Raw genomic sequence first — 13,614 nt, forward strand, 5'->3', positions numbered from 1 at the left:
AAAATGTACTCAATGGGACCATAACGTTGCAACCACACACACGTTGACCTGCTGTGAGGAAAACACAGGTTAATACATTCCAAACATGAAAAAGGTCATTTTAAAATCAACATGAAAAACCAAAATCCAAAAGTATCAAACACAAAAAAATGCTTACCGAAGAAAGAAAATGTATCACGCTAGGCACCCTCCTCTGGCCCTGTGGTGCAAGTGATGTCCCTCTCTCCAAAAATGTACTCAATGGGACCATAATGTTGCAACCACACACACGTTGACCAGCCGTGAGGAAAACACGAGTTAATACATTCAAAACATGAAAAAGGTAATTTAAAAATCAATATAAAAACTAAAATTCCAAAAGTATCAAACACAAAAAATGCTTACCGAAGAAAGAAAATGTATCATGCTAGGCACCCTCCTCCCGCCCTGTGGTGTAAGTGATGTCCCTCTCTCCAAAAATGTACCCAATGGGACCATAATGTTGCAACCACACACACGTTGACCTGCTGTGAGGAAAAAATGTGTTAGTACATTCCAAACATGAAAAAGGTCATTTAAAAATCAATATGAAAAACCAAAATTCCAAAATTATCAAATACAAAAAAATGCTAACCGAAGAAAGAAAATGTATCGTGCTAGGCACCCTCCTCCGGCCCTGTGGTGCAACTGATATCCCTCTCTCCAAAAATGTACTCAATGGGAGCATAATGTTGCAACCACACACAAGTTGACCTGCTGTGAGGAAAACACGAGTTAATACATTCCAAACATGAAAAAGGTCATTTTAAATTCAACATGTAAAACTAAAATTCCAAAAGTATCAAACACAAAAAAATGCTTACCGAAGCAAGAAAATGTATCGTGCTAGGCACCCTCCTCCCGCCCTGTGGTGCAACTGATGTCCCTCTCTCCAAAAATGTACTCAATGGGACCATAATGTTGCAACCACACACACGTTGACCTGCTGTGAGGAAAACACGAGTTAGTACATTTCAAACATGAAAAAGGTCATTTTAAAATCAACATGAAAAACCAAAATTCCAAAAGTATCAAACATATAATAATGCTTACCGAAGAAAGGAAATATAACGTGCTAGGCAACCTCCTCCCGCTCTGTGGTGCAACTGATGTTCCTCTCTCCAAACATGTATTCAATGGGACCGTAATGTTGCAACCACACACACGTTGACCTGCTGTGACGAAAAAACGAGTTAGTACATTTCAAACATGAAAAAGGTCATTTAAAAATCAATATGAAAAACCAAAATTCCAAAAGTATCAAACACAAAATAATGCTTACCGAAGAAAGAAAATGTATCGCGCTAGGCACCCTCCTCCGGCCCTGTGGTGCAACTGATGTCCCTCTCTCCAAAAATGTACTCAATGGGAGCATAATGTTGCAACCACACACACGTTGACCTGCTGTGAGGAAAACACGAGTAAATACATTCCAAACATGAAAAAGGTCATTTTAAAATCAACATGAAAAACTAAAATTCCAAAAGTATCAAACACAAAAAAATGCTTACCGAAGAAAGAAAATGTATCGTGCTAGGCACCCTCGTCCCGCCCTGTGGTGCAACTGACGTCCCTCTCTCCAAAAATGTACTCAATGGGACCATAATGTTGCAACCACACACACATTGACCTGCTGTGAGGAAAACACGAGTTAATACATTCCAAACATGAAAAAGGTCATTTTAAAATCAACATGAAAAAAGCAAATTTCCAAAAGTATCAAACACAAAAAAATGCTTGCCAAAGAAAGAAAATGTATCGTACTAGGCACCCTCCTCCCGCTCTGTGGTGCAACTCATGTTCCTCTCTCCAAAAATGTACTCAATGGGACCGTAATGTTGCAACCACACACATGTTGACCTGCTGTGAGGAAAAAACGAGTTAGTACATTTCAAACATCAAAAAAGGTCATTTTAAGATCAACATGAAAAACCAAAATTCCAAATGTATCAAACATATAATAATGCTTACCGAAGAAAGGAAATATAACACGCTAGGCAACCTCCTCCCGCTCTGTGGTGCAACTGATGTCCCTCTCTCCAAACATGTACTCAATGCGACCGTAATGTTGCAACCACACACACTTTGACCTGCTGTGACGAAAAATCGAGTTAGTACATTTCAAACATGAAAAAGGTCATTTAAAAATCAATATGAAAAACCAAAATTCCAAAAGTATCAAACACAAAATAATGCTTACCAAAGAAAGAAAATGTAACGTGCTAGGCAACCTCCCCCAGCTCTGTGGTTCAACTGATGTCCCTCTCTCCAAACATGTACTCAATGGGACCGTAATGTTGCAACCACACACACGTTGACCTGCTGTGAGGAAAAAACGAGTTAGTACATTTCAAACATGAAAAAGGTCATTTAAAAATCAATATGAAAAACCAAAATTCCAAAAGTATCAAACACAAAATAATGCTTACCAAAGAAAGAAAATGTGTCGTGCTAGGCAACCTCCTCCGGCCCTGTGGTGCAACTGATGTCCCTCTCTCCAAAAATGTACTCAATGGGACCATAATGTTGCAACCACACACACGTTGACCTGCTGTGAGGAAAACACGAGTGAATACATTCCAAACATGAAAAAGGTCATTTTTAAAATCAACATGAATAACCAAAATTCCAAAAGTATCAAACACAAAATAATGCTTACCGAAGAAAGAAAATGTATCGTGCTAGGCACCCTCCTCCGCCCGTGTGGTGCAAGTGATGTCCCTCTCTCCAGAAATGTACACAATGGGACCATAATGTTGCAACCACACACACGTTGACCTGCTGTGAGGTAAAAACGAGTTAGTACATTCCAAACATGAAAAAGGTCATTTAAAAATCAATATGAAAAACCAAAATTCCAAAAGTATCAAACACAAAAAAATGCTTACCGAAGAAAGAAAATGTATCGTACTAGGCACCCTCCTACCACTCTGTGGTGCAACTGATGTCCCTCTCTCCAAAAATGTACTCAATGGGACTGTAATGTTGCAACCACACACACGTTGACCGGCTGTGAGGAAAAAACGAGTTAGTACATTTCATACATGAAAAAGGTCATTTTAAAATCAACATGAAAAACCAAAATTCCAAAAGTATCAAACATATAATAATGCTTACCGAAGAAAGGAAATATAACGTTCTAGGCACCCTCCTCCCGCCCTGTGGTGCAACTGACGTCCCTCTCTCCAAAAATGTACTCAATGGGTCCGTAATGTTGCATCCACACACACGTTGACCTGCTGTGAGGAAAAAACGAGTTAGTACATTTCAAACATGATAAAGGTCATTTAAAAATCAATATGAAAAACCAAAATTCCAAAAGTATCAAACACAAAATAATGCTTACCGAAGAAAGAAAATGTATCGTGCTAGGCACCCTCCTCCCGCCCTGTGGTGCAACTGATGTCCCTCTCTCCAAAAATGTACTCAATGGGACCATAATGTTGCAATCACACACACGTTGACCTGCTGTGAGGAAAAAACGAGTTAGTACATTCCAAACATGAAAAAGGTCATTTTAAAATCAACATGAAAAACCCAAATTCCAAAAGTATCAAACACAAAATAACGCTTATCGAAGAAAGAAAATGTATTGTGCTAGGCACCCTCCTCCCTCCCTGTGGTGCAACTGATGTCCCTCTCTCCAAAAATGTACTCAATGGGACCGTAATGTTGCAACCACACACACGTTGACCTACTGTGAGGAAAAAACGAAATAGTACATTTCAAACATGAAAAAGGTCATTTTAAAATCAACATGAAAAACAAAAATTCCAAAAGTATCAAACACAAAATAATGCTTACCGAAGAAAGAAAATGTATCGTGCTAGGCACCCTCCTCCCGCCCTGTGGTGCAACTGATGTCCCTCTCTCCAAAAATGTACTCAATGGGACCATAATGTTGCAATCACACACACGTTGACCTGCTGTGAGGAAAAAACGAGTTAGTACATTCCAAACATGAAAAAGGTCATTTTAAAATCAACATGAAAAACCCAAATTCCAAAAGTATCAAACACAAAATAACGCTTACCGAAGAAAGAAAATGTATTGTGCTACGCACCCTCCTCCCTCCCTGTGGTGCAACTGATGTCCCTCTCTCCAAAAATGTACTCAATGGGACCGTAATGTTGCAACCACACACACGTTGAAATACTGTGAGGAAAAAACGAGTTAGTACATTTCAAACATGAAAAAGGTCATTTTAAAATCAACATGAAAAACCAAAATTCCAAAAGTATCAAACACAAAATAATGCTTACCGAAGAAAGAAAATGTATCGTGCTAGGCACCCTCCTCCCACCCTGTGGCGCAACTGATGTCCAACTCTCCAAAAATGTACTCATTGGGACCATAATGTTGCAACCACACACACGTTGACCTGCTGTGAGGAAAACACGAGTGAATACATTCCATACATGAAAAATGTCATTTTTAAAATCAACATGAATAACCAAAATTCCAAAAGTATCAAACACAAAATACCGAAGAAAGAAAATGTATCGTGCTACGCACCCTCCTCCGGCCCTGTGGTGCAAGTGATGTCCCGCTCTCCAAAAATGTACTCAATGGGACCATAATGTTGCAACCACACACACGTTGACCTGCTGTGAGGAAAAAACGAGTTAGTACATTCCAAACATGAAAAAGGTAATTTAAAAATCAATATGAAAAACCAAAATTCCAAATGTATCAAACACAAATAAATGCTTACCGAAGAAAGAATATGTATCGTGCTAGGCACCCTCCTCCCGCCCTGTGGTGCAACTGATGTCCCTCTCTCCAAAAATGTACTCAATGGGACCATAACGTTGCAACCACACACACGTTGACCTGCTGTGAGGAAAACACAGGTTAATACATTCCAAACATGAAAAAGGTCATTTTAAAATCAACATGAAAAACGAAAATCCAAAAGTATCAAACACAAAAAAATGCTTACCGAAGAAAGAAAATGTATCACGCTAGGCACCCTCCTCTGGCCCTGTGGTGCAAGTGATGTCCCTCTCTCCAAAAATGTACTCAATGGGACCATAATGTTGCAACCACACACACGTTGACCTGCCGTGAGGAAAACACGAGTTAATACATTCAAAACATGAAAAAGGTAATTTAAAAATCAATATAAAAACTAAAATTCCAAAAGTATCAAACACAAAAAATGCTTACCGAAGAAAGAAAATGTATCATGCTAGGCACCCTCCTCCCGCCCTGTGGTGTAAGTGATGTCCCTCTCTCCAAAAATGTACCCAATGGGACCATAATGTTGCAACCACACACACGTTGACCTGCTGTGAGGAAAAAATGAGTTAGTACATTCCAAACATGAAAAAGGTCATTTAAAAATCAATATGAAAAACCAAAATTCCAAAATTATCAAATACAAAAAAATGCTTACCGAAGAAAGAAAATGTATCGTGCTAGGCACCCTCCTCCGGCCCTGTGGTGCAACTGATATCCCTCTCTCCAAAAATGTACTCAATGGGAGCATAATGTTGCAACCACACACACGTTGACCTGCTGTGAAGAAAACACGAGTTAATACATTCCAAACATGAAAAAGGTCATTTTAAAATCAACATGTAAAACTGAAATTCCAAAAGTATCAAACACAAAAAAATGCTTACCGAAGCAAGAAAATGTATCGTGCTTGGCACCCTCCTCCCGCCCTGTGGTGCAACTGATGTCCCTCTCTCCAAAAATGTACTCAATGGGACCATAATGTTGCAACCACACACACGTTGACCTGCTGTGAGGAAAACACGAGTTAGTACATTTCAAACATGAAAAAGGTCATTTTAAAATCAACATGAAAAACCAAAATTCCAAAAGTATCAAACATATAATAATGCTTACCGAAGAAAGGAAATATTACGTGCTAGGCAACCTCCACCCGCTCTGTGGTGCAACTGATGTCCCTCTCTCCAAACATGTACTCAATGGGACCGTAATGTTGCAACCACACACACGTTGACCTGCTGTGACGAAAAAACGAGTTAGTACATTTCAAACATGAAAAAGGTCATTTAAAAATCAATATGAAAAACCAAAATTCCAAAAGTATCAAACACAAAATAATGCTTACCGAAGAAAGAAAATGTATCGCGCTAGGCACCCTCCTCCGGCCCTGTGGTGCAACTGATGTCCCTCTCTCCAAAAATGTACTCAATGGGAGCATAATGTAGCAACCACACACACGTTGACCTGCTGTGAGGAAAACACGAGTAAATACATTCCAAACATGAAAAAGGTCATTTTAAAATCAACATGAAAAACTAAAATTCCAAAAGTATCAAACACAAAAAAATGCTTACCGAAGAAAGAAAATGTATCGTGCTAGGCACCCTCCTCCCACCCTGTGGTGCAACTGACGTCCCTCTCTCCAAAAATGTACTCAATGGGACCATAATGTTGCAACCACACACACATTGACCTGCTGTGAGGAGAACACGAGTTAATACATTCCAAACATGAAAAAGGTCATTTTAAAATCAACATGAAAAACGCAAAATTCCAAAAGTATCAAACACAAAAAAATGCTTACCGAAGAAAGAAAATGTATCGTACTAGGCACCCTCCTCCCGCTCTGTGGTGCAACTCATGTTCCTCTCTCCAAAAATGTACTCAATGGGACCGTAATGTTGCAACCACACACATGTTGACCTGCTGTGAGGAAAAAACGAGTTAGTACATTTCAAACATGAAAAAGGTCATTTTAAGATCAACATGAAAAACCAAAATTCCAAATGTATCAAACATATAATAATGCTTACCGAAGAAAGGAAATATAACGTGCTAGGCAACCTCCTCCCGCTCTGTGGTGCAACTGATGTCCCTCTCTCCAAACATGTACTCAATGGGACCGTAATGTTGCAACCACACACACGTTGACCTGCTGTGACGAAAAAACGAGTTAGTACATTTCAAACATGAAAAAGGTCATTTAAAAATCAATATGAAAAACCAAAATTCCAAAAGTATCAAACACAAAATAATGCTTACCAAAGAAAGAAAATGTAACGTGCTAGGCAACCTCCCCCCGCTCTGTGGTTCAACTGATGTCCCTCTCTCCAAACATGTACTCAATGGGACCGTAATGTTGCAACCACACACACGTTGACCTGCTGTGAGGAAAAAACGAGTTAGTACATTTCAAACATGAAAAAGGTCATTTAAAAATCAATATGAAAAACCAAAATTCCAAAAGTATCAAACACAAAATAATGCTTACCAAACAAAGAAAATGTGTCGTGCTAGGCACCCTCCTCCCGCCCTGTGGTGCAACTGATGTCCCTCTCTCCAAAAATGTACTCAATGGGACCATAATGTTGCAACCACACACACGTTGACCTGCTGTGAGGAAAACACGAGTGAATACATTCCAAACATGAAAAAGGTCATTTTTAAAATCAACATGAATAACCAAAATTCCAAAAGTATCAAACACAAAATAATGCTTACCGAAGAAAGAAAATGTATCGTGCTAGGCACCCTCCTCCGCCCGTGTGGTGCAAGTGATGTCCCTCTCTCCAGCAATGTACACAATGGGACCATAATGTTGCAACCACACACACGTTGACCTGCTGTGAGGTAAAAACGAGTTAGTACATTCCAAACATGAAAAAGGTCATTTAAAAATCAATATGAAAAACCAAAATTCCAAAAGTATCAAACACAAAAAAATGCTTACCGAAGAAAGAAAATGTATCGTACTAGGCACCCTCCTCCCTCCCTGTGGTGCAACTGATGTCCCTCTCTCCAAAAATGTACTCAATGGGACCGTAATGTTGCAACCACACACACGTTGAAATACTGTGAGGAAAAAACGAGTTAGTACATTTCAAACATGAAAAAGGTCATTTTAAAATCAACATGAAAAACCAAAATTCCAAAAGTATCAAACACAAAATAATGCTTACCGAAGAAAGAAAATGTATCGTGCTAGGCACCCTCCTCCCACCCTGTGGCGCAACTGATGTCCAACTCTCCAAAAATGTACTCATTGGGACCATAATGTTGCAACCACACACACGTTGACCTGCTGTGAGGAAAACACGAGTGAATACATTCCATACATGAAAAATGTCATTTTTAAAATCAACATGAATAACCAAAATTCCAAAAGTATCAAACACAAAATACCGAAGAAAGAAAATGTATCGTGCTACGCACCCTCCTCCGGCCCTGTGGTGCAAGTGATGTCCCGCTCTCCAAAAATGTACTCAATGGGACCATAATGTTGCAACCACACACACGTTGACCTGCTGTGAGGAAAAAACGAGTTAGTACATTCCAAACATGAAAAAGGTAATTTAAAAATCAATATGAAAAACCAAAATTCCAAATGTATCAAACACAAATAAATGCTTACCGAAGAAAGAATATGTATCGTGCTAGGCACCCTCCTCCCGCCCTGTGGTGCAACTGACGTCCCTCTCTCCAAAAATGTACTCAATGGGACCATAATGTTGCAACCACACACACATTGACCTGCTGTGAGGAGAACACGAGTTAATACATTCCAAACATGAAAAAGGTCATTTTAAAATCAACATGAAAAAAGCAAAATTCCAAAAGTATCAAACACAAAAAAATGCTTACCGAAGAAAGAAAATGTATCGTACTAGGCACCCTCCTCCCGCTCTGTGGTGCAACTCATGTTCCTCTCTCCAAAAATGTACTCAATGGGACCGTAATGTTGCAACCACACACATGTTGACCTGCTGTGAGGAAAAAACGAGTTAGTACATTTCAAACATGAAAAAGGTCATTTTAAGATCAACATGAAAAACCAAAATTCCAAATGTATCAAACATATAATAATGCTTACCGAAGAAAGGAAATATAACGTGCTAGGCAACCTCCTCCCGCTCTGTGGTGCAACTGATGTCCCTCTCTCCAAACATGTACTCAATGGGACCGTAATGTTGCAACCACACACACGTTGACCTGCTGTGACGAAAAAACGAGTTAGTACATTTCAAACATGAAAAAGGTCATTTAAAAATCAATATGAAAAACCAAAATTCCAAAAGTATCAAACACAAAATAATGCTTACCAAAGAAAGAAAATGTAACGTGCTAGGCAACCTCCCCCCGCTCTGTGGTTCAACTGATGTCCCTCTCTCCAAACATGTACTCAATGGGACCGTAATGTTGCAACCACACACACGTTGACCTGCTGTGAGGAAAAAACGAGTTAGTACATTTCAAACATGAAAAAGGTCATTTAAAAATCAATATGAAAAACCAAAATTCCAAAAGTATCAAACACAAAATAATGCTTACCAAACAAAGAAAATGTGTCGTGCTAGGCACCCTCCTCCCGCCCTGTGGTGCAACTGATGTCCCTCTCTCCAAAAATGTACTCAATGGGACCATAAAGTTGCAACCACACACACGTTGACCTGCTGTGAGGAAAACACGAGTGAATACATTCCAAACATGAAAAAGGTCATTTTTAAAATCAACATGAATAACCAAAATTCCAAAAGTATCAAACACAAAATAATGCTTACCGAAGAAAGAAAATGTATCGTGCTAGGCACCCTCCTCCGCCCGTGTGGTGCAAGTGATGTCCCTCTCTCCAGCAATGTACACAATGGGACCATAATGTTGCAACCACACACACGTTGACCTGCTGTGAGGTAAAAACGAGTTAGTACATTCCAAACATGAAAAAGGTCATTTAAAAATCAATATGAAAAACCAAAATTCCAAAAGTATCAAACACAAAAAAATGCTTACCGAAGAAAGAAAATGTATCGTACTAGGCACCCTCCTCCCTCCCTGTGGTGCAACTGATGTCCCTCTCTCCAAAAATGTACTCAATGGGACCGTAATGTTGCAACCACACACACGTTGAAATACTGTGAGGAAAAAACGAGTTAGTACATTTCAAACATGAAAAAGGTCATTTTAAAATCAACATGAAAAACCAAAATTCCAAAAGTATCAAACACAAAATAATGCTTACCGAAGAAAGAAAATGTATCGTGCTAGGCACCCTCCTCCCACCCTGTGGCGCAACTGATGTCCAACTCTCCAAAAATGTACTCATTGGGACCATAATGTTGCAACCACACACACGTTGACCTGCTGTGAGGAAAACACGAGTGAATACATTCCATACATGAAAAATGTCATTTTTAAAATCAACATGAATAACCAAAATTCCAAAAGTATCAAACACAAAATAATGCTTACCGAAGAAAGAAAATGTATCGTGCTAGGCACCCTCCTCCCACCCTGTGGCGCAACTGATGTCCAACTCTCCAAAAATGTACTCAATGGGACCGTAATGTTGCAACCACACACACGTTGAAATACTGTGAGGAAAAAACGAGTTAGTACATTCCAAACATGAAAAAGGTCATTTTTAAAATCAACATGAATAACCAAAATTCCAAAAGTATCAAACACAAAATAATGCTTACCGAAGAAAGAAAATGTATCACGCTAGGCACCCTCCTCTGGCCCTGTGGTGCAAGTGATGTCCCTCTCTCCAAAAATGTACTCAATGGGACCATAATGTTGCAACCACACACACGTTGACCTGCCGTGAGGAAAACACGAGTTAATACATTCAAAACATGAAAAAGGTAATTTAAAAATCAATATAAAAACTAAAATTCCAAAAGTATCAAACACAAAAAATGCTTACCGAAGAAAGAAAATGTATCATGCTAGGCACCCTCCTCCCGCCCTGTGGTGTAAGTGATGTCCCTCCCTCCAAAAATGTACCCAATGGGACCATAATGTTGCAACCACACACACGTTGACCTGCTGTGAGGAAAAAATGAGTTAGTACATTCCAAACATGAAAAAGGTCATTTAAAAATCAATATGAAAAACCAAAATTCCAAAATTATCAAATACAAAAAAATGCTTACCGAAGAAAGAAAATGTATCGTGCTAGGCACCCTCCTCCGGCCCTGTGGTGCAACTGATATCCCTCTCTCCAAAAATGTACTCAATGGGAGCATAATGTTGCAACCACACACACGTTGACCTGCTGTGAAGAAAACACGAGTTAATACATTCCAAACATGAAAAAGGTCATTTTAAAATCAACATGTAAAACTGAAATTCCAAAAGTATCAAACACAAAAAAATGCTTACCGAAGCAAGAAAATGTATCGTGCTTGGCACCCTCCTCCCGCCCTGTGGTGCAACTGATGTCCCTCTCTCCAAAAATGTACTCAATGGGACCATAATGTTGCAACCACACACACGTTGACCTGCTGTGAGGAAAACACGAGTTAGTACATTTCAAACATGAAAAAGGTCATTTTAAAATCAACATGAAAAACCAAAATTCCAAAAGTATCAAACATATAATAATGCTTACCGAAGAAAGGAAATATTACGTGCTAGGCAACCTCCACCCGCTCTGTGGTGCAACTGATGTCCCTCTCTCCAAACATGTACTCAATGGGACCGTAATGTTGCAACCACACACACGTTGACCTGCTGTGACGAAAAAACGAGTTAGTACATTTCAAACATGAAAAAGGTCATTTAAAAATCAATATGAAAAACCAAAATTCCAAAAGTATCAAACACAAAATAATGCTTACCGAAGAAAGAAAATGTATCGCGCTAGGCACCCTCCTCCGGCCCTGTGGTGCAACTGATGTCCCTCTCTCCAAAAATGTACTCAATGGGAGCATAATGTAGCAACCACACACACGTTGACCTGCTGTGAGGAAAACACGAGTAAATACATTCCAAACATGAAAAAGGTCATTTTAAAATCAACATGAAAAACTAAAATTCCAAAAGTATCAAACACAAAAAAATGCTTACCGAAGAAAGAAAATGTATCGTGCTAGGCACCCTCCTCCCGCCCTGTGGTGCAACTGACGTCCCTCTCTCCAAAAATGTACTCAATGGGACCATAATGTTGCAACCACACACACATTGACCTGCTGTGAGGAGAACACGAGTTAATACATTCCAAACATGAAAAAGGTCATTTTAAAATCAACATGAAAAAAGCAAAATTCCAAAAGTATCAAACACAAAAAAATGCTTACCGAAGAAAGAAAATGTATCGTACTAGGCACCCTCCTCCCGCTCTGTGGTGCAACTCATGTTCCTCTCTCCAAAAATGTACTCAATGGGACCGTAATGTTGCAACCACACACATGTTGACCTGCTGTGAGGAAAAAACGAGTTAGTACATTTCAAACATGAAAAAGGTCATTTTAAGATCAACATGAAAAACCAAAATTCCAAATGTATCAAACATATAATAATGCTTACCGAAGAAAGGAAATATAACGTGCTAGGCAACCTCCTCCCGCTCTGTGGTGCAACTGATGTCCCTCTCTCCAAACATGTACTCAATGGGACCGTAATGTTGCAACCACACACACGTTGACCTGCTGTGACGAAAAAACGAGTTAGTACATTTCAAACATGAAAAAGGTCATTTAAAAATCAATATGAAAAACCAAAATTCCAAAAGTATCAAACACAAAATAATGCTTACCAAAGAAAGAAAATGTAACGTGCTAGGCAACCTCCCCCCGCTCTGTGGTTCAACTGATGTCCCTCTCTCCAAACATGTACTCAATGGGACCGTAATGTTGCAACCACACACACGTTGACCTGCTGTGAGGAAAAAACGAGTTAGTACATTTCAAACATGAAAAAGGTCATTTAAAAATCAATATGAAAAACCAAAATTCCAAAAGTATCAAACACAAAATAATGCGTACCAAACAAAGAAAATGTGTCGTGCTAGGCACCCTCCTCCCGCCCTGTGGTGCAACTGATGTCCCTCTCTCCAAAAATGTACTCAATGGGACCATAATGTTGCAACCACACACACGTTGACCTGCTGTGAGGAAAACACGAGTGAATACATTCCAAACATGAAAAAGGTCATTTTTAAAATCAACATGAATAACCAAAATTCCAAAAGTATCAAACACAAAATAATGCTTACCGAAGAAAGAAAATGTATCGTGCTAGGCACCCTCCTCCGCCCGTGTGGTGCAAGTGATGTCCCTCTCTCCAGCAATGTACACAATGGGACCATAATGTTGCAACCACACACACGTTGACCTGCTGTGAGGTAAAAACGAGTTAGTACATTCCAAACATGAAAAAGGTCATTTAAAAGTCAATATGAAAAACCAAAATTCCAAAAGTATCAAACACAAAAAAATGCTTACCGAAGAAAGAAAATGTATCGTACTAGGCACCCTCCTACCGCTCTGTGGTGCAACTGATGTCCCTCTCTCCAAAAATGTACTCAATGGGACCGTAATGTTGCAACCACACACACGTTGAAATACTGTGAGGAAAAAACGAGTTAGTACATTTCAAACATGAAAAAGGTCATTTTAAAATCAACATGAAAAACCAAAATTCCAAAAGTATCAAACACAAAATAATGCTTACCGAAGAAAGAAAATGTATCGTGCTAGGCACCCTCCTCCCACCCTGTGGCGCAACTGATGTCCAACTCTCCAAAAATGTACTCATTGGGACCATAATGTTGCAACCACACACACGTTGACCTGCTGTGAGGAAAACACGAGTGAATACATTCCATACATGAAAAATGTCATTTTTAAAATCAAC

Source organism: Schistocerca piceifrons, chromosome 4 (genome assembly GCF_021461385.2).
Source record: "Schistocerca piceifrons isolate TAMUIC-IGC-003096 chromosome 4, iqSchPice1.1, whole genome shotgun sequence".
NCBI lineage: Eukaryota > Metazoa > Arthropoda > Insecta > Orthoptera > Acrididae > Schistocerca > Schistocerca piceifrons.